General features: G+C 38.2%; 1 protein-coding gene and 1 pseudogene across 14 annotated transcripts in view; one reads left to right on the plus strand and one right to left on the minus strand.

Annotated features, from left to right (window-relative positions):
- Positions 1–19,795, minus strand: part of SCLT1 (sodium channel and clathrin linker 1) — a 205,825-nt gene that overhangs the window by 120,010 nt on the left and 66,020 nt on the right. The window lies entirely within an intron of this gene.
- Positions 7,083–9,920, plus strand: LOC107129853 (axin interactor, dorsalization-associated protein pseudogene; annotated as a pseudogene).

Here is a 19,795-nt window from a genome sequence, read left to right on the forward strand (position 1 = left end):
TTCTGTCTCTACTAAAAATACAAAAATTAGGCGGGCGTGGTGGTGCGTGCCTGTAGTCCCAGTTACTCAGGAGGCTGAGGCAGAAGAATTGCTTGAACCCGGGAAGTGGAGGTTACAGTGAGCCAAGATCAAGCTACTCCAGCCTGGGCGACGGAGCAAGACTCTGCCTCAAAAAAAAAAAAAAAAAAAATTTTAAAGGTCACAGAAATATCATAATTGTCCCCGATTTATTATTAAGATAATTTTGTACAGTTTCGGCTTGCAAGGTCATTTTTATAATCTTACACTTCATACAAAGGAAGGACTACCTATACATAGTTTAATTTTGTTTGCTTCAGTATCTGGAATACTTGGGGAATAGGTATCTAATCTTGTGTTTGTAATGCTTGCTGTCTCTCACCGAGTGTGCTCAATCCCGAGGTGTTATATGATTTTGGGTTTAGTTTGCTGTCCTTTTTCTAACCTCTTCAGCAAATTCTAAGACATCATTATTTTTAGACTTTTTTTTCTAATACATACTCTTAAGATTACAGTTTTCCCTCTAAGAATCACCTTAAAGGCAATGCCGAGGTTATGTTATTTTCTTTATTAATCAGTTGAAAATATATTCTAATTTTCATTGTGAGTTCTTTGACCTCTGAGTAACATTTAGAGGCATACCGCTTAACTTAGAAAAAGCTGGGGATTTTCTAGTTACCTTTTTGTTATTGATTTCTAGCATAATTTTCACTGTCATCAAAGAACATAATCCAATCCTTTCATAATCTGAGAGTTGCTTTTTTTGAGTTGGTCAATTTCAGAAATCTATCATGTGTACTTAATGCATATTTTGAAGGTCTTCGGTATTAGTATTCTATGTATGTCCCTTAAGAGATTTCTTAACTGCATTATTCAAATACTGCATCTTAACTTACTCTTTTTATTTTCTGGTTGCTATTTTATTTACTGAGAGCAACCTGCTCATATTTCCTATTATAATGGTGCATTTGTCTGTTCTGCCATTCAGTGCTATCACATTTTATATTCTGAGTCTTTGTTTTTGAGTGCTTACAAATTTAGAACTGTCATATCTTTTGAGCAAACATAATTTTTTATCATTATGAAAACTGCCTTTTAATCTGTAATCATCTGTTTCACATTAACTTCTACTATATCTGATATTACCAGCATGTTTTTAGTTAGCAGTTCTATGGTATATGTATTTTCTATCCTTTTATTTACATCCATTCTGTACTCTTGTATTTTACGAATCTCTTTGGTTAAAAGCATATAATTGTGGATTCATTTAGTTAATCTCTGGTAAATCACTGTCTTAAAATTATAGCATGTAGTATAGCAAAATTTAATGTAATTACTAAGGTATCTGGGTTTATATCAACTACCTTAGTATTTCCTATCTGCCTTGCCTTTAAAAAAACAAAACACCTATCTCTCTTTTTATTCCTATTCTCTTTGCTTATTAACTGGAATTAATTACATTTTATTATTCTACTTTCCCACTCCATTAGCTTGGAAGCAATAGAATATTTTAGTTTACTGTAGGGCCCAGCCCAAACATCGTAACATGTCTGAGAACTGCCACCCTCCACCATAAATTAGTATCCTATTTCTAATGGATAATGTAAGAACCTTAGAATATTTTAACTCCATTTACACTCTTCCTAAATGTATGGTATTGCTGGCTCATATTTCAAGTCTCCTAAAACATTTTAAAGCCATTATCATTATTTTTAGAAGTTTATATTCATTAGATTTTCTCCCATATTTACCCTTTCCATAGTTCCAAACTTTATTCTAGGATGATTTTTCCTTCTTTTTTGGGATCTGGATTAATTCTGTCAATGGTAATTTTCTCAGTCTTCATCTGAAAATGTATGTATTTAACTCTCCTTCTTGAAGAACATTTCGCTGAGCACACAATTCTTAGTTGACAGTTTGTTTCTTTTCTTTTCAGCACTTTGAAGATATTCCATGTCTCTCGATTTCTATCACGTCTGTTGAAAAGTCAGTTATCTTATTGCTATTCTTGAGAATAATCTCTGTTGTGAGAATTTTTCTTAGATTTTCTTTGATTCTGTAGATGTTTTTGCATTATCATGCTTGTGATGCATGGTGTTTCTTTAATCTATAGAACTTTTGCTAGTTTTGAAAATTTCCAGCTATTGTCTCTTCAAGTATTATTTCTGTCTTTCCTGTTCTCTCTGGGATTCAAATTACATGAATTTTAGTTATTTTCACATTACATTTTGTTCCATAGTCTCTTTTTAAAATTTTTTTGAATTTATTTTTTACTTAACTTTTAAGTTCAGGGGTACATGTACAGGTTTGTTATGTAGGTAAACTTGTGTCATTGGGGTTTGTTGTAGAGATTATTTTCAATCCAAGTATTAAGCCTAGTACCCATTAGTTATTTTTCCTGATCCTCTCCGTTCTCCCAACGTCCACCCTCTGATAGGCCCCAGTGTCTGTAGTTTCCCTCTACATGTCCATGTGTTCTCATCATTTAGCTCCCACTTATAAGAACATGAAGTATTTGCTTTTCTGTTTCTCTGTTAGTTTGCTAAGGATAATCACCACTGGCTCTATCTGTGTTCGTGCAAAGGACATGATCTTGTTCTTTTTTATGGCTGCACAGTATTCCATGGTGTATATGTACCATATTTTCTTTATCCAGTCCACTGTTGATGGGCATCTAGGTTGATCTATGTCTTTGTCATTGTGAATAAGTATTCCGATGAACATGTGAGTGCATGTGTCTTTATGGTAGAACGATTTCTATTAGTTTGTTACATATCCAGTGATGGGATTTGCTGGGTTAAATGGCACTCCTATTTTGAGTTCTTTGAGAATCCAAACTGCTTTCCACTAGTGGCTGAACTAGTTTCCGTTCCCACCAGCAGTGTAAAAGCATTCCCTTTTCTCTGCAACCATACCAGTATCTGTTATTTTTTGATGTTTTAATAGCCATTCTGACCGGTGTGAGATGGTATCTCATTGTGGTTTTGATTTGCATTTCTCTAACTATCAGTAAAGTTGAGCTTTTTTTCGTATGCTTATTGACCACATCTGTGTCTTCTTGTGGTAACTGTTCATGTGCTTTGCCCATTTTTCAATGAGGTTGTTTGATTTTTCTTGTAAATTTAAATTCCTTATAGATGTTGGATATTGGACCTTTGTCAGACGCAGTTTGCAAAAATGTTCTCCCATTTTGTATGTTGTCTGTGCACTCTGTTGATAGTTTCTTTTGCTGTGCAGGAGCTCTTTAGTTTAATTAGATCCCATTTGTCAATGTTTGCTTTTGTTGCAATTGCTTTTGGTGTCTTCTTAATAAAATCTTTGCCCACTCCTATGTCCAGAATGGTATTGCCTAGGTTGTCTTCCAGGGTTTTTATATTTTGGGGTTTTACATTTAAGTTTTTAATCCATCTTAAGTTAATGTTTGTATATGATGTAGGCAAGGAGTCAAGTTTTAATCTTCTGCATGTGACTAGCCAGTTATCTCAGTACCATTTATTGAACAGGAGTCCTTTCCCCATTGCTTGAGTTAGGTTTGTTGAGGATCAGATAGTTGTAGGTGTGTGGCTTTATTTCTGGGTTCTCTATTCTGTTGCAATGGTCTATGTGCCTGTTTTTGTACCAGTAGCATGCTGTTTTGGTTACTGTAGCCCTGCAGTATAGCTTGAAGTTGGGCAGCATGATATCTCCAGCTTTCTTATTTTTGCTTAGGATTACTTTGGCTATTTGGACTCTTTTTTGGTTCCACATGAATTTTAAAATTGTTTTTTCTAGTTCTGTGAAGAATCTCAATGGTAGTTTAATAGGAATAGCATTAGATCTATAAATTACTCTGGGCAGTATGACCATTTTTACAATACTGATGCTTCCTATACATGAGCATGGAATATTTTTCCATTTGTTTGTGTAATCTTTGATTTATTTGACCAGTATTTTGTACTTCTTCTTGTAAAGAGATCTTTCACCTTCCTGGTTAGCTGTATTCCTAAGTAGCTTGTGTGTTTGTTTATTTATTTAATGCAACTGGGAATGGGATTGTGTTACTCATGTAGCTCTTGGCTTGACTGTTTTTTTTGTGTATTGGAGTGGTAGTAATTTTTACACATTGATTTTGTATCCTGAGACTTTGCTGAAGTTGTTTATCAGCTTAAGAAGCTTTTACGCCAAGACTATAGATATAGTTATAGATATACTATCTATAGATATACTATAGATAGTAGTTATAGATATAGAATCCTGTCATCTGCAAATAGGGATAGTTTGACTTCCTCTCTTCCTATTTGGATTACATTTCTTCCTCTTGCCTGATTGCCCTGGCCAGGACTTCCAATACTATATCAAATAGGAGTCAGTGAGAAAGGGCATCCTTGTCTTGTGCCAGTTTTCAGGGAGAATGTTTCCAGCTTTTGCACATTCCATATGATTTTGGCTGTGGGTCTGTCATAGATGGCTCTTATTATTTTGAGGTATGGTCTATCAATACCTAATTTATTGAGACTTTTTAACATGACGGGTGTTAAATTTTAATGAAAGCCTTTTCTGCATCATTGGAGATACCATGTAGTTTTTGCCTTTAGTTCTGTTTATGTGATGAAACACATTTAGTGATTTGCATATGATGAACCAACCTTGCATCCCAGGGCTAAAGCCTATTTGATCATGGTAGGTAAGATTTTTGATGTGCTGCAGGAATTCGTTTGCTAGTATTTTCTTAGGGATTTTTGTCTTTATGTTCATCAGGGATATTGGCCTGAAGTTTTCTTTTTTGTTGTATCTTTGTTAGGTTTTGGTATCAGGATGATGTTGGCCTCATAAAATGAGTTTTATGGTCTGTTGCATTGGTCTATGTGACTGTTTTTGTGCCAGTACCATGCTGTTTTGGTTACTGTAGCGCTGAAGTATAGTTTGAAGTTGGGCAGTGTGATGTCTCCAGCTTTCTTCTTTTTGCTTAGGAATACATAAGCTTTTTTTTTTTTTTTTGGGAATAGTTTCAGGAGAAATGGTACCAGCTCTTTGTATATTTGGTAGAATTTGGCTGTGAACTTACCCGGTCATGGGCTTTTTTGGTTCATAGGCTATTTATTACTGCCTCAATTTCAGAATTCATTATTAGTCTGTTCAGTAACTCAATTTCTTCCTGGTTTAGTCTTAGGAGGGTGTTATGTATCTAGAAATTCATTCATTTCTTCTAGATTTTCTAGTTTATGTGCATAGAGGTGTTCATAATATTATCTGATGGTTGTATTTCTGTGGTGTCAGTAGTAATATCCTCCTTGTCATTTCTGATTGTATTTGAATCTTCTCTCTTATCTTCTTTATTAGTCTAGTTAATGGTCTATTTTATTAATTTTTTCAAAAATCCAGCTTCTGGGTTCTTTGCTCTTCTGAATTTGTGTGTGTGTGTGTATATGTGTGTGTGTGTGTGTGTGTGTGTGTGTCTGAATCTCCCTCAGTTCGGCTCTGATTTTGGTTATTTCTTGTCTTTTGGAATTTGTTTGCTCCTGGTTCTCTAGTTCTTTTAGTTGTAACATTAGGTTGTTAACTTGGGATCTTTCTAACTTTTTGATGTGAGCACTTAGTGCTATAAATTCCCTTGTAACACTACCTTAGCTGTATCCCAGAGATTCTGGTATGTTGTATCTTTGTTCTCATTAGTGTCAAAGAACTTGTTGATTTCTGCCTTAATTTCATTATTTACACAAACGTCATTCAGGAGTAGGTTACTCAACTTCCATGTAATTGTATGGTTTTAAGCAAATTTCTAAGTTTTGGCTTCTAATTTGATTGTGCTGTGGTTTGAGAGACTGCTATGATTTCAGTTCTTTTGCATTTGCTGAGGAGTGTTTTACTTCTGATTATGTGATTGATTTTAGAATATGTGCCATGTGGTGATGAGAAGAATGTATATTCTGTTGTTTTTGGGTGGAGAGTTATATAGACATCTATCAGGTCCATTTGATCCAGTGCTGCGTTCAAGTCCTGAATATCTTTGTTAATTTTCTGTCTTGATGACTGGTCTAATATTTTCAGTGTGGTGTTAAAGACTTCCACTATTACTGTATGGGAGTCTGTTTCTCTTTGAAGGTCTCTAAAAACTTGCTTTATGAATCTGGTGCTCCTGTGTTGGGTACATATATATTTAGGATAGTTAGATATTCTTGCAGAATTGAATTGAACCTTTTACCATTATGTAATGCCTTTTTTTTTTTTTTTTTCTGCTCTTTTTCAGTGTAAAGTCTGTTTTGTCAGACATTATGACTGCAACTCCTGCTTTTTTTCTGTTTTCCATTTGCTTGGTAAATTTTCCTCCATTCTTTTGTTTTGAGTCCATGTGTGTCACTGCATGTTAGATTGGACTCTTAAAGACAGTATACCAATGGGTCTTGGTTCTTTATTCAGTTTGCCATTCTGTGTCTTTACTTTTTTATTTTTTTAACTTTTATTTTACTTTTGGGGTACACGTGAAGGTTTGTTACATAGGTAAATGCATGTCACGGGGGTTTGTTGTACATATTATTTTATTACCCAGGTATTAAACCCAGTATTCAGTAATTATCATTTCTGCTCCTCTCCCTCCTCCCACCCTCCCCTTTCAAGTAGATCCCAGTGTCTGTTGTTTCCCTCTTTGTGCTCATAAGTTCTTACCATTTTGCTCCCACTTATAAGTGAGAACACGCAGTATTTGGTTTTCTGTTCCTGCATTAGTTTGCTAAGATTGTGCCTTTTAATTGAGCATTTAGCCCATTTATGTTCAAGGTTGGTATTGATATTTGTGGATTTGATCTTGTCATCATGTCAGCTGGTTATTTTGCAGACTTGTTTATGTGGTTGCTTTATAGTGTCACTGGTCTGTGTACTTCAGTGTATTTTTGTAGTGGGTGATAATGATCTTTCCTTTCTATATTTAGTGCTGCCTTCAGGAGCTCTTGTAAGGCAGGTCTGGTGGTAATGAAATTCCTCAGCATTTGCTTGTCTGAAAATGATCTTATTTCTCCTTTGCTTATGAAGCTTGTTTTGGCTGGATATTAAATTCTGGCTTGGAATTTCTTGTCTTTAAGAATGTTGAGGCAAAGTTTGGCTGTGGCGGCAAATGGGCTTGGGCGGCTCCTCGGCGGGTGGCGGTGGTGGCCGTAGCGGTTCCTCCTGGCCCTGTTAATGTCGGGGCCAGGCCCGGGGAGGATGGCGCCCTAGAACCCGGCCGTGCTGGGGTAGGGGCGGGAGGGGACGGGGTGGGGACCGGCCATGTCGGAGGTGACCCGGAGTCTGCTGCAGCGCTGGGGCACCAGTTTTAGGAGAGGCGCCGACTTCGACTCTTGGGGCCAGCTGGTGGAGGCGATAGACGAGTATCAGATATTAGCAAGACATCTCCAAAAAGAGGCCCAAGCTCAACACAATAATTCTGAATTCACAGAAGAACAAAAGAAAACCATAGGCAAAATTGCAACATGCTTGGAATTGCGAAGTGCAGCTTTACAGTCCACACAGTCTCAAGAAGAATTTAAACTGGAGGACCTGAAGAAGCTAGAACCAATCCTAAAGAATATTCTTACATATAATAAAGAATTCCCATTTGATGTTCAGCCTGTCCCATTAAGAAGAATTTTGGCACCTGGTGAAGAAGAGAATTTGGAATTTGAAGAAGATGAAGAAGAGGGTGGTGCTGGAGCAGGGTCTCCTGATTCTTTTCCTGCTAGAGTTCCCGGTACTTTATTACCAAGGTTGCCATCAGAACCAGGAATGACGTTACTCACTATCAGAATTGAGAAAATTGGTTTGAAAGATGCTGGGCAGTGCATTGATCCCTATATTACAGTTAGTGTAAAGGATCTGAATGGCATAGACTTAACTCCTGTGCAAGATACCCCTGTGGCTTCAAGAAAAGAAGATACATATGTTCATTTTAATGTGGACATTGAGCTCCAGAAGCATGTTGAAAAATTAACCAAAGGTGCAGCTATCTTCTTTGAATTCAAACACTACAAGCCTAAAAAAAGGTTTACCAGCACCAAGTGTTTTGCTTTCATGGAGATGGATGAAATTAAACCTGGGCCAATTGTAATAGAACTATACAAGAAACCCACTGACTTTAAAAGAAAGAAATTACAATTATTGACCAAGAAACCACTTTATCTTCATCTACATCAAACTTTGCACAAGGAATGATCCTGACATCATGAACCTGGAACTTCTGTGAATTTTACCACTCAGTAGAAACCATCATAGCTCTGTGTAGCGTATTCACCCTTCAACAGGCAGGAAGCAAGCCGCACCCAGACCAGTAGGCCAGAGGGAGTCCAATGCAAAGCTGTACCACAGAATTCAAAGTCCAGCACATCACTGACATATAGGACTCCTTTGGATACAGGTTTATTGTAGATTTTGAAACATGTTTTTACTTTTCTATTAATTGTGCAATTAATAGTCTATTTTCTAATTTACCACTACTCCTACCCTGCTTCCTGGAACAATACTGTTGTGGGTAGGATGTGCTCATCTTCAGACTTAATACAGCAATAAGAATGTGCTAGAGTTTACACATCTGTTCACTTTTGCTCCAGTATGCTCTTTTGACTTAACTTCAAGCTTTGGGTTGATGTGGGTAGGGTAGTGTCAAACTGCTTTAAGAGGAATTGGACCAGTTCTGCGGCCTAAGAAGGTCTGTCTGGATGTTTATAGGCAGCTCCTCTGAAGTGGCCTAAATTCACCCTGATCTGATAGTTTTCCTGCTTAGAAAGTGTGCCTTGGCCAGATCAGTATCCCATATGGGAGTGTTCCCTAGGTTGTAGCTGTGATTGTTTCCAGATGACCAGATTGTTTTTCTGAAAATGAGCATATTTTTAGTCATGTTGATTAGCTGTTCTTCTACATCACATTGTTACTCTTTCTGATGATGATTCTAGGGTTAACATTGGAACCATCTCAAAGTAATTACAAATTTTTAGATGGGTTTACAATGTCTTCTAAACATGTAATCTAAAAATAATTGAGTCAGATGCTAACGAGATACTGCAGGCATAACTGCTGTTTTTCTGACAACTGATTGTGAAACCTTAAAACCCGCATACCTCTTCTTATAGTGAGGAGTATGCAAAATCTGGAAAGATATTCTATTTTTTTTATATAGGTAGATAGGATCGCCATTTATTTCCTATTTAGATATACTGACATTCATCCATATGAAAATATGCAGGTCATTAGCTTACTATAATTTGACTATTTACTTTTGACTTAATGGGGCATAAATAAAACTTTCATAGTACACATGAGGTGGATATTTGATACACAGAACATTTGTGGTGGGCTTTCTGTGGGTTAGATGTAAAGCCCACATATTTTAATATTCACTATTTTAAATGAGCAATGCATGAGGGGAATGCAGTGTCAGTACCTGGCCTATTTTTAAACTAGTGTAATCACCCTAGTCATACCATTCAGTATGTTTGCTTTTTAAAATAAGTAACCACAATTAAGTTGTTTTAGCCCTTGCACTTCAAGAGATCTAGTCTTTACTTTCAGTTGTCTGTTAGGTCCATTCTGTTTACTAGACGGATGTTAATAAAAACTATGTGAGCCTGAACGAATTCTCGGCCAAATTTAGTCTTGTCTCTCATCTTGATTGGATTAATTCCAAATTCTAAAATGAGTCAGTCCACAATAGCTCTAGGGGATGAAGAATTTGCCTTACTTTATTGTTCACTCAGTTCCTAAGACTGTGAGTTGTCAAATCCCTAGACTGTAAGCTCTTCAAGGAGCAAGAAGCGCATTTTCTCCGTGTCATGTAATTTTTCTAAGGTGCTTGGCAGCACTCTGTACCCTGTGGAGTACTCAGTACCTTTTGTTTGATGTTGCTGACAAGAACTAAAAAATAATCCCTTAAAAAAACGATTAAAATGTAGCAAAACCGATGTATTATTTTTTCTCTTTTCTCATAAACCGTAAGATATGTATATCAAAGTGATAATTTATATGAAGCATCTGCTATCCTTCACATAAGTATGGTTTATATGAACTACAAATACCTTTCATCAACATTAAAGAAGCTTAAATTGAAAAAAAAAAAAAAAAAAAAAAAAAAAAAAAAAAAAAAAAAAAAAGAATGTTGACTATTGGCCCCCAATCCCTTCTGGCTTGTAGGGTTTCTGCTGAGAGGTCTGCTGTTACTCTAATCATCTTCCCTTTGCAGGCGACCTGACCTTTCTCTCTAGATGCCTTTAACATTTTTTGTTTCATTTTGACCTTGGAAAACCTGATGGTTATGTGTCTTGGGGATGATCTTCTTGTAATGTGTCTTACTGGGGTTCTCTACGTTTCCTGAATTTGAATGTTACCCTCTCAAGCTAGGTTGGGAAAATTCTCATGGATGACACTCTGAAATATGTTTTCCAAGTTGCTTCCCTTCCCCCCATTTCTTTCAGGGACGCTATGAGTCATAGATTTTGCCTCTTTAAATAATCCCACATTTCTTGGAGGTTTTGTTCATTCCTTTTCATTCTTTTATTTCTATTCTTGTCTGATAGTCTTGTTTTAGAAATCCAGTCTTCAAACTCTGAGATTCTTTCCTCCACTTGGTCTATTCTGCTTTTAATACTTGCGATGGCATTATGAAATTCTTGTAGTATGTTTTTCAGTTCTATCAGGTCAGTTGGTTTTTTTCTATACTGGCTATTTTTGCCGGTCAGCTCCTGCATTGTTTTATCATCATTCTTAGCTTCCTTGGATTGGGTTTCAACATACTCCTGTAGCTCAATGATCTTCGTTTTCATGCATATTGTGATTTCTGTTTCGGTCATTTTTAACAATCTTAGTCCAGTTCTGAATCCTTTCTGTATAGGTGATGTGGTTGATTAGAGGAAAAGAGGTACTGTGGCTTTTTGAGTTGTCAGGATTCTTGCACTGATTCTTTCTCATCTTTTTGGGTTTATCCACCTTCAATCTTTCAGGCTGCTGACCTTTCAATGGCTTTTTTTTTCTTTTATCCTATTTGATGACTTTGAGGGTTTGATTATCATATAGGGAAGATTTAGCTGACTGGCTTCATTTCTTAAAGACATTAGGAGACCAATGCTCAGCTCCTGATATCTGGACTGTATGCTCTAACTCTGGGGACTTGTATTGGGCCCCGACATTGTTCTCTCACTCCCTGAGGTTAGAAATCCACTGTGCTGGGAGCTCCAGGTGTTTCTGGACCACTGGTCACTACACTCTAATGGGTAGTGTCAGCCAAAGTGTTTCATGGTGCAGTGACAGAGGGATCTGTCCTCATTCACATGTGTCAGCAACAGCAGTAGCGGCAGCTGTGGCAGGCTGCTAGTGGCTGCTGGGGTGCCTGTCTCCCTGTGGGAATTAACCACAGTGGCAGAGGCAACTCATCTGGGATGGGTGTGGGGAGCCCCTGCTGGTGACTATGTGGGTGGTTGTGCAGGTGGTGGTGCTGGCTTTAGGGGAGGGGCACTGGTAGGCATAGGTCTGTGTGCCCTCTTTGTGGTCGCTCAGTGTGGGGGAGAATCTGCTGTTCTCTGAGCAGCCTAGTTTTGCTCCCATGGAAGTATTAGTGCAACAGTGGAGTGCTGGCAGGGTGGGACTGGCTGGCTCTGTTTCCACCAAGGCTCTGTCTGCAATGGTTGTTAGCTACTGGAGGGGAGTGGACTATACTCCCATGTGCTGGTGGGGCAAGGAAAGCAAAACCTGCTCACACAGACATGTATCAGCAGACAGATGTAGGGAGTTGCCATGGGTCCAGGGGTAGATGCGGTGTGCAGAGGGAGTGTGCAGGCTAGTGCATGGTTGTTGGGACCACTCTGCTGGAGCTCTCTGCCAGTCAGGCATGGTCCACCAGCACAGAAGCCATGATGTGGCTCCCAGGGCACCTGAGGCTGTTCTTTAGGCAGGCATGGCCAGGCTGGGTACCCAGGAGAGGGCAGCAGACCAAGAGGTGCTCAAATTGGACTGGCCCTATCTGAGCTGGGGCAAGTCCACCCTGCAGAGATTAGGATGAACAGCTCCCCTAGGACTAAAGTCTCCTAAGATAGCAAGAGAGCAAGTCGAGCCTTGTCCCTGGCCATGCTCCACTACACATGCTCCTGCACCAAACCCTCTGGGATTCACATCAGCTGGCTTGCTGCCCCTACCACTTCTCCAGGAACCTCTCCCTGCTAACTTGAGTGTCCATGATGGTTGAAGGGTGTCCTCCTGCTAGGGTTCCAGAGGCCCATGCTCCTTGAAAGTTCAACTCACCCATTCCCTCGGAGCCACCAGAGACCAGGAATGAGTCCAGGTGTGTGGTACCCCCATGTAGCGTTCCCAGTTTTCCCCCACTTCATTGCAGCTTCTGTGTCTTTCCTCCATCCACTCTCAGGGCCTTCCTCCTGAGCATCTGTTAGGAGTACGCCAGTCATCTCTGTCCATCAGTGGCAGCTGCTCCACCTGGCTGCATCTAGGTGGCTATCATACAGGTTTATATTTTCTATCCTCTTGTCTCTCTGCTTCATATTGATATTCAGTTAAAATATTTCTTCTGAATTAAGTTGCATTTGATTATCTTGTTATGTCTCATTTCCATTGTTGTATTTTTTCAGTTCTAGAATTTGTTCTTTTTTTAGAGTTTCTAGTTCTCTTACAAAATTCTCAATATTATATCTTATTTCACTGACCACATTAAGCATGTTTATTTATTTATTTTAGTTTTATCTTATTTTAAGATCTGGGATACATGTGCAGGACTTGCAGATTTGTTACACAGGTAAATGTGTGCCATGGTGGTTTGCTGCACCTATCAACTTATCACCTAGGTATTAGCTCTACATGCATTAACTATTTATCCTGATGCTTTCCTCCCACATCCCCCCAACAGGCCCTAGTATGTGTTGTTCTGTTCTGTGTGTACGTGCATTTTCATTGTTCAGCTCACACTTGATTGAGAACACGTGGTGTTTGGTTTTCTGTTGGTAAAGCATTTTAAAGGCCAACCCTGTGGATCTATTTTTATTGCCTATTATTTCTAGTGATTCTTTTAAAATGTTACCATGTTAGCTTCAATCTTCCTGTTCCTAATTCTTTTTGTGTTAGATGTGAGCTGGATATTATACGTTAAAAAGTATAGTGGCATTTTGAGGATCCTAACACACCTATTCATAAGTGTGATGGATGCTGAACTTCATTTTTTTTATTGTTCTAAGACTGTAAATTTGTTTCAAGCTCTCCTTAGTTTTTAAACCTCTCTCCATCTCTTCTTGGACAGTGAGATGCAACTAGGGAAAGCAGCCCCAAATGCAGACTTATATCCCTGGATTACTTTCTACTCCTGGTCTTTGCCCTATAATTTTTTTTCACAGATTCCAATTTCTTTAAACAGATTCATGGGGAGGGGGGAGGGGGAAGGGATTGCATTGGGAGTTATACCTGATGTAAATGACGAGTTGATGGGTGCTGACGAGTTGATGGGTGCAGCACACCAACATGGCACAAGTATACATATGTAACAAACCTGCACATTATCCACATGTACCCTAGAACTTAAAGTATAATAAAAAAAAATAAACAGATTTGATTTTTGTTAAGGTTTTGTCAACATTTTATAGTTTTGTCTGAACTTTCTAGTCTTTCTCAGAAGAAGCCTGATTACAGTACCTACTCTGTCATTAATGTAAACAACATTGATTTACTTATTTTCAATTTTACTTTTCTATTACTTAAAAACGACAAAGTATTCTGCATACTATTTTGGCTGCACCTTACTAGTTTGATATGGTATTTATTTTAAGTAGTTTTTAATTTTAGTTGTCAATTCGTTTTTTAATCTCAGGGGTTATTTGAAAATATAGTTTAAAAATTTTTATGTGCTCATCCTTTGTCATTTTGTATTTTATTGCAGATATAATTTATGTGTTTTTTTGGGGGGGGAATTTGTATGTGTGTATGTGGTAGGGAGGGTTTTCACTACATATCTATGTTTGTAAGTTTTTCATGGGTCTTTGAAAAACAAAGTATACTCCTGTTGGTTAATATACGAGTGTGTATAAACAGAAATGCAAATGTGCATACTCAAACTTGTTATTTGCTCCTTATATCATCTATATCTTTGCTTATTTTCTTGTTTTCTTTTAAACATAACATAATTGTAATAATATATTTGTAAATAAATACAGATTAAATGAATTTTATCTGATTTTCCAATGATATTGGCAGTATAATTAAGAAAATCAGTTAAGTGCCCTACAGGTTTAAGAAATTGATCTTTTTTAAAGCATTATATTTTATGTATGGTTAAACATCTTGAAAATTAAATATCAACAATTCAAGCTCAACAAATATCTAAAGAAATATTATATGCAAGGTAGTAAGACAATTTTCGTTCCAGTTGTATTTATTAAAATACATAAGCAAGTCAAAATGTAAGAGCCAAAGGAAAATAAAAAAGAGAAAGTACTATTATAATTGGTTGGCTTGATATTAAGAAGAGAAACTAAATAAAACGTTTTGGAGGCAAACAGTGTTATCTGTATTATTAATAACACTAATAGCACCATATATCTCTGCATAATTGCTTTTCTGCTATCACTATCAATTAGCTGATCTCTATGTTCCAGTGCAAGTTCTGGAAAAAAAAGTCAATCTTACTGGTTTAGCTAATTGCAGAAATGGTTTGCTACATTGGTCACAATTAGGAAACTGGACAATCAGGAAGCAGCTATATCTACTGCTGGTTCTAGAATCACATCCCTTTGCTGAGATCCTGAGACCAGAATGTTATTGCCAGAGCTGCCGCCTGCAGCAACACCCTGCCTTAGCTTTGACAGAAGTGACAGCCAGAATTGTTGGCTCTATAGCCATACTACACTTGTTAGATTCTTACCCACAAAATAGATGCCTCAGGCACTGCCTTTTCTCCCACTATTTCCCAATTTAGGTATCGTACAAGTGGTTATCATTAGCAGAACCAAACTCATATCCTGAACTAGTTTTTAGTTTTCCAGCCTCTGCAATACAGGAAGGCATACTAAAAGAAAGGTGCAACAGATGTTAAGCCAATCTATCATATTTGCCACAACCTGTTATTATAATTGCACAATTTAATTACATATGCCCCAAAGTGACAAATAAAAGTATAAAGAGTTAATGTTTCTATAACACCTAAACTGAATGTGAAAGGCCCAATATAGATGAGTTGTTAAATTCACTGCTATTTAATTAGAGGTAGGTAAGGTAATTATAAAAAGCCAGAAAAACTACAAAATCAAAGAAGATTAAAAGGAGATCAAAATGATCTCTCCGTTCTCACACTTCTTCAAAGAAATTTAAAATGGAAATTATAAAGAATGAGTTAAACATATATATGGTTTATGCATGAAAGATAACAAAAAACTATCTTTCATAGCTTTCAAAGATAACAAAAAATTAATAGACTCGCTCAAAGACCTTGGCATTATACCAAATAATTAAAGAATAAATGTACATTTATATTAATTCAAAGTCAAATATTTTTAAAGTATGTATTTTTTATGATTCCTTATTTTCCTAACTCTCAATCAACAGACCAACTACTAAGTTAGAAGGTAAGGGAGCTTCTACTATATGTTATGCCAGGTACAACATGAGTAATACAAAAAAGAAACAAGTTGTGCAACCTTAGTGTTGACTATTTTGCTGGAGAAAAGATATTTCTGATGAAATTTTTTTTAAAGAAAATAAATATTGTCCTATAAGACAGTGCTTTTACATTAAATTTACATAAATAGCTATGCTTTTATAGTTATTCTTTATGATTTTTATTATTTTTCTAGCTTACCACTTGCAGTATCATTTCAAAAGATTTAAAGAGCACTTACTATGAGAATATAAAACAATAAAACTGAAATCATATAGTCCAAGACTTTAATTTTATATATTAAGAAACTGGGTTCCATATAAATTCATGTACTAATACCAAGAAAATTACCCAGGCAGGGACTGTAGAAATAAAGTTATAACCAATTATCCCAAACAGACAATAAAATTTTGGCAAAGATCATCTTTATAAAAGTTTTGATCTTTTAGGTGACAAAGATGAATCAAACACAATGTCTGTATTTCTTTGAATTGAATTTGTCTCCAATAAAAGATGCACCACTCTTTTACATACCATTAAAAAGAAAAACTGCTGCCTATTAACCTTTCACAAGCCATTGAATACAGCTGCATCTCCCTTTTGCAGGTGTTAAAAGGTGGGAAAAGGGGGATAGTTAGTGAATTTTAGAATCAAATAAGACAGAAGAGAGAGTCAGACAAACATAGTGGCATATATTGCCACTATATGCACATATAACCACTATGGTTAATTCCCACAGGGAGGCAGGCACCCCAGCAGCCCATTTGCACCCTGTCACAGCTGCCACTATATTTTTGTGTATTCCTTTATATAAATGAAAAAAAAATTCTAGACAACTGTCTGGTATGACTCTCCAGATGCCTCACCTCACCAGACAGATTTCACTAATCCAAGCCTCCTTGGTGAAAATATCCATACCACTGCCATAGTGCAGCATTTCTTTTTGGGATTAATACGAAAGATCCTAAAAACTAGAATTGCCGCTTCCTTTCTTATGCTCCTCCAATGAATCATACACATTTTTTTTTTTTCTATCTGGTATTCTCCAGTTCTGAAGTGCAACTAGAAAGAATCCTTCTAAAATTGCACCCCTTCCTCTGTTCAGAACCCCTGAAGAACCTCTATGTGATCTGTAAGAAAAGCTCAATTCCTTAAGCAGAGAATATAAAATTTTATATCATCTGGTCCCTACCTGCCATGCGTGTCTCATCATGCATAATTCCCTTACATATGTTGAGACACAGCCATATTACATGGCCTGAATGTATTAGACATATAATGTTTTCTTCAGTTATCTGCTACTTATTCTACTCTTTCTGAAAATCATTGAGAATGAAATCCTACTCCTTCTGACTCAGCTCAGATTTTACCCACTCAGTGAAGCCTTCTCTGATGTCTAAAGCCAAAGTGAGGTGCTCCATGAATACATTCTTATATATATACTGGATATGTTATAGTCACGGTATCTGCCGTGTCCAGACTTAAGTAGCCTTTGCCCAGAGCCCATGGCTCTGGGAACAGCATGCACTATTCTGTGCACAGACAGAAGCCAATGATTAGATTATAATTTTGCATATTTTCTGAGGGCAGTCCTATCAACAGGTGACTGGTATAAAAAGCGTTGACAACTACAAGTGATGGCAATTAGCTAAACCAACAAGACTGGGTTTCTTCAGGATTTGGACTAGAGAAGAGAGAGAATCAGTCTTTTGGTTGAAAAAGAAGAAGGAGCAGCTACACAGAGGGGCATCACCATAGCGGAGACCATAAGGCCACGCGAACTGGTAAGAGGAACACACCTGTAGAGACATTCCTAATTGTTTCCCAGTTCTAGTTAAAATTCCATGTATCTCCTTATCATATATTCCTTATTACTTACAAATGACTCAGGCCTCTGTTTTTTACAGCAAAAAAATCCAGGTATGAATATATGTACGTTTATATTTTTAATATATGAAATCATTCCTTCAATATTTATTGAGCAGTTTAATGTGTACCAAGCACTGTTCAGTGGTGGTAGGTATACAGTGGTAGAAGAGACAAGGGTCCTGCTCTCATACATTCTAGTGGAAAAGACAAATAATTACCAAGAAGGTAAGTAATTTCAGGTAATAAATAGCCAAATAGGAACAGCTCCAGTCTGCAGCTCCCAGCAAGACCAATGCAGAAGGAGGATGATTTCTGCATTTCCAACTGAGGTACCCAGTTCATCTCATTGGGACTGGTTAGGCAGTGGGTCCAACCCATGGAGGGTGAGCAGAAGCAGGGTGGGGTGTCGCTTCACCCAGGAAGCGCAAGGAGCCGGGGAACTCCCTCCCACAGCCAAGGAAAGCAGTGAGGGACTGGTTATTATGCTTTTCCCATGGTTTTTGCAATCTGCAGATCAGGAGATTCCCCCATGTGCTTAAACTACCAGGGCCCTGAGTTTCAAGCACAAAACTGGACGGCTGTTTCATACCCCAGTGGCGCCTGGAACGAGAGTGAGACAGAACTGTTTGCTCCCCCGGAAAGGGGGCTGAAGCCAGGGAGCCAAGTGGTCTTGCTTGGTGGGTCCAACTCCCACAGAGCCCAGCAAGCTAAGAACCACTGGCTTGAAATTTCGCTGCAAGCACAGCAGTCTGAAGTCGACCTGATATGATCAAGCTTGGTTGGGGGAGGGGCATCCGCCATTACTGAGGCTTGAATAGGCAGTTTTCCCTCTGACAGTGCTAAGGAGGCTGGGAAGTCTGGGCTGGGTGTGGCAAAGCGGCTGTGGCCAGACTGCTTCTCTAGATTCCTCCTCACTGGGCGGGACATCTCTGAAGGAAAGGTAACAGCCCCAGTCAGGACCTTACAGACAAAACCCCCACTGCCCTAAGGAAGGGGCGGCTGTGGGCACAGTTTCAGCAGATTTAATCGTTCCTGCCTGCTGGTTGTGAAGAAAGAAGCTGATCCTGACAAGAGGGATTCTCCCAGCACAGCGCACCAGCTCTGCTAAGGGACAGACTGTCTCCTCAAGTGGGTCCCTGACCCCCATGCCTCCGGACAGGGAGAAACCTCCCAACGGGGGCTGACAGATCTCTCATATAGGAGAGCTCCAGCTGGCATCAGGCCGGTGCCTCTCTGGGATGGAGCAGGTAGCAATTTTTGCTGTTCTGCAGCCTCCACTAGAGATATCCAGGCAAACAGGGTCTGGAGTGGACCTCCAGCAAACTGCAGCAGAGCTGCAGAAGAGGGGCCTGTTAGAAGAAAAACTAACAAACAGAAAGCAACAACATCAACATAAAAGACCCCCACACAAAAATCCCATCCAAAGGTCATCAGTCTCAAAATCAAAGGTAGATAAATCCATGAAGATGAGGAAAAATCAGTGCAAAAACGCTGAAAATTCCAAAACCCAGAATGCCTCTTCTGCTCCAAATGATCGCAACTCCTCTCCAACAAGAGCACAAAACTGGACCAAGAATGAGGTTAGAGAATTGACAGAAGTAGGCTTCAGAAGGTGGGTAATAAAAAAACTCCTCTGAGCTAAAGGAGCATGTTCTAACCCAATGCAAAGAAGCTAGGAACCTTGATAAAAGGTTACAGGAACTGCTAACTAGAATAACCAGTTTAAAGAGGAACATAAATGACTTGATGGAGCTGAAAAACACAGCATGAGAACTTAGTGAAGCATACAAAAGTATCAATAGTCAAATCGATCAAACGGAAGAAAGGATATTACATACTGAAGATCAATTTACTGAAATAAAATCTGAAGGAAAGATTAGAGAAAAAAGCATGAAAAGGAATGAACAAGGACTCTGAGAAATATGGGACTATGTGAAAAGACCAACCCTATGACTGATTGGGGAACCTGAAAGTGACAGGGTGAATGCAACCAAGTGGGAAAACACTCTTCAGGATATCATCCAGGAGAACTTCCCCAACCTAGCAAGACAGGCCAACATTCAAATTCAGTAAATGCAAAGAACACCACTAAGATATTCCTTGAGAAGAGCAACCCCAAGTCACATAATCATCAGATTTTCCAAGGTTGAAATGAAGAAAAAAATATTAAGGACAGTCAGAGAGAAAGGTCAGGTTACCTACAAAGGGAAGCCCATCAGACTAACAGTGGATCTCTCTGAAGAAACCCTACAGGTCAGAAGAGTGGGGGTCAATATTCAACATTCTTAAAGAGAATAATTTTCAACCAAAAATTTCATACCCAGCCAA

Source organism: Macaca fascicularis, chromosome 5 (assembly GCF_037993035.2).
Source record: "Macaca fascicularis isolate 582-1 chromosome 5, T2T-MFA8v1.1".
Classification (NCBI taxonomy): Eukaryota; Metazoa; Chordata; class Mammalia; order Primates; family Cercopithecidae; genus Macaca; species Macaca fascicularis.